Here is a 3,510-nt window from a genome sequence, read left to right as displayed (position 1 = left end):
TAATTAATGTAATTAATAAATATATTAATATTATAAAAAATAATTTATTTAAATAATCAGAAAAAAAAAAGAATTTGGAGAGGAGTTGATGGCCACGTGGCTTTCAATATGAATTGCAAAATTTGCAATTGGTTTCCTATGTGGCATGGTTGATTATGACAAAATAGGATTTGCAAGTGGATTTGAAACTCCCATGTGGGTGGTCTTAGAGAAAAAGGGAGGGCAAACCTGGAAAAATATCACGTCTGAATCGTATGGAGGGCGTGTGGGTGAAGGACCGATTCAGAGCTAAAGTTTTCTTTCAGACTTTTTTAAACACCTATCCAAACAAGAAAATGTCTGACCGAATCAAACCCTTACCTCTTAATGGTATCATTAAGATGTAAACAAACAACCCCTTTAGCAAAAAATTACAGAAAAATAAAAGGGTAAAAGAAAACGGCCATAACGACCATTTGGTGACTAAGGAGCCGTTTACCTAAATGTTCACCCGGTAAGCGCTTATCATTAGGAGTCAACACTGTAATTTATTCTAGTAGATGAGATTGTAGTACATCAAAATGCTATCGTATGCAACAATTTACCCGATAAGCGCTTACTCGGGTAAGAGTCGTCATCTTCACTTACTGAGTAAGGCTCTTCATCTTTATTATTGCTCTTACCGGGTAAGATTTTTTACCACTGTGATGTTCATCCGGTAAGAAAAATTACCCAGTAAAAACGTACCAGCTAAGCGTTTAGTAAACGGTCCCTAAGACACCAAAACACTAAACGGACCTTGGCGAGTCCTTGGACCAGGCCTCGTAGTTGGTCCAACTTCAAAAATCGTAATAAATGGTAGCCTATGAGATTTATAAGTTATGATTGGTCCCGGTCGTGGGCTTTAGGTTCACCTGACAAGTGCGTCTTGTACGAAAACGTTGAAATAAATTGTTATGACGGAGTTAAGAGACTTTGTAAGTTTTTAGTTGTTAGAATCAAGTTGTACAAAACTTAAATAATAAATTATTATATAAGTTTCTTTATGAGACACTTTCTGAAAAGTGTTTTAAAACACGTTTCATAAAGTGTCAATAAATCATGACGACAATCTACTTTTTGAGTTATATTTTATTTTAACTACTAATGAGAGAACTAGTTTGGTCACATAACCGTGTCATCAAAATTTATTTGTAAAAAAAGACACGAGCTCTTGATTTGTGGATCAAAGGCACTCAACAACACCCGATTCCATTCGAGAATTTGATTCAAATAACTTGGTCAATTCTCGATCGGGTTTTGGAAGCTATTAATGGAAATCGCACGTCTTCATTCACTAACGGATTCGATGAACAATCTCAAGATTAAAATAACCTTCAAACCCAAGATACAACTAATTACGTTTTTTTAATCCTATAAACACGATGGAGCTGGAAATTAAGAATAGGGGGTTGGACAACCTGAGATCGTAAAATGACAACAATAAGTATAATATTCGAACAACATGTGATTTAGAAGAGATTTCAAACAAATTTCTTTTGAAACGAAAGAAACTTACATCTTAACTTAACGTATTTTTCACAAGATTAGCACCGTTGGGATGTGATTATTGGTCATCAATAACACATTCTTTTCGTTTGAGAATATAATCGACAGTTCGTTTCTTGTTCATTATTGAACCTAAGATCATACGAAATTAACGACTCCATCTTTAAAAATCCAAACAAAATACCATTTATTCAATATTAATATTTACAGTCAATTAAACTAGAATTTGAGTTCTTTTTTTTTAAATTGCAAAACTTAAAACATATTCACCAAATAAACATATAACTCTATTCGTATTTAGTTCTTTTAGACTTTTCCTATTTAGAAAAAAAAACAAAAACTAAAATAAAGGAAAAAGTAGTTATGTGACGGGATTTGGAGACAGTGGTGAAGATTAAGGAGTGGTGAAGATTAAGGGGTGTTTGGGATTGTTTATTTGAAACAACTTGTATTTTTTTTACAAAAACTTCTTATTACCTGTTTGGCATCGGTATAAACTGTTTATTCAAACACTCAAAAGTGCTTACCATTGGTGTCACACCGGAATAAGTCAATAAGTTGTTCTTATAAACAATCCCAAACACCCCGTGAATTATGTCACGGATAGGAGCTTTTGGCTTTTTGCTTTATTTTTTGTATAAAAAACTTTTTTATATGATTTTGCACCAAGAGTTAGGGTGTCTACCCCTATAAGCATCCGTGTTTTTTTTTTAAAGAGTCAAAATGAACAATGAAAATGCTACATCAAATATGTAATCATCTAACACCCCACAATTATACCTATGTAGAAACTACGTCTAACGTGGTAAAACAACCATCAATCTTTATTTAAGTCGTATGAAGCAATATAAATTCTTATACCCTTTTGAGTATGTAGTCATTGTTGGGTTACAATGTCTCGTGATAGCGGAAATAAAAGTTGTAATTCATATGAAACAAGGTAGAACGAATATTTTGAAATATGTACCTCATGAAGAAGATTTTGAATCACAAAAACCCACAAAAGCTGGATGCCTCCATGGTATACACACTATTGATTTGAATCCAAAAACATCTTGCATTGAGAGAAGTTATTCTTCACCTTATATTGCTAATCACTAACATGGAAAGAAAATGAATGGTCAAATATATACATTAAGTTTATACATATATACTAGAAAAGTACTCGTGTAATGCAACGAGATAAATCTTGATTTTAATATTTATTTTTATTCTTTGTCTCGATTGATATAATATGATTTTATGTGGTTTTAAGAAATCGATAATGTTATTATTTTTGAATGAAATATAAATTTGAAAAAAATTAAATCGATATTAGTATCAAATTAACTATTTAATAATTCTCGTTTTTTGGTGTAATTTTTTTTAATTCAAGTTTTTATTATAATTTAATTTAGATTTAATAACAAAGTAATTTATTTTTGGTTTAACAATACAATTTTTTATAAAGATAATAGTTAAATATTCTGTTAGAATTCAATGATTATTCTAATTATATTTTAGACTTTTTATACTTAAAATGAGATGTTTATCTTGTAGTTGATTATGTTTATCTGCAGTTAGTTACACGAATTCATACTTGTAACTTTAATAAATTGTAATTACGCACAATTACTTGTAACCTCAAATTTTGAGTAATATGCACCAATAAATAGTACATCATGCATACAAAATGGTTTTTAAGAGTATTTATCAAATGTTCTATAATATAACATAGAGATTAAAAGAGTTAGTATTATGGACGAAAAGAACAATAAATTGTAAAATATAAAAATGAAATTATTATTATGGAAACTAATGAGGACGAAAATAGTAACTTTTACCAGGATGAAAATCATAATCTATATCTATACTATATTATAAAGCATTTGACAAAAACTCATAAAAATCATTTTTTATGTGTACAGTACTGCTTATTAATGCATATTATTTAAAACTCAAGATTGCAAGTAGATTGTGCGTAAGTACAACTTATTAAAGCTC

The sequence above is a fragment of the Cynara cardunculus genome (genome assembly GCF_001531365.2).
Source record: "Cynara cardunculus var. scolymus isolate 2C chromosome LG 5, CcrdV1, whole genome shotgun sequence".
Taxonomy (NCBI): domain Eukaryota; kingdom Viridiplantae; phylum Streptophyta; class Magnoliopsida; order Asterales; family Asteraceae; genus Cynara; species Cynara cardunculus.
This window is presented reverse-complemented; position numbering follows the sequence as displayed.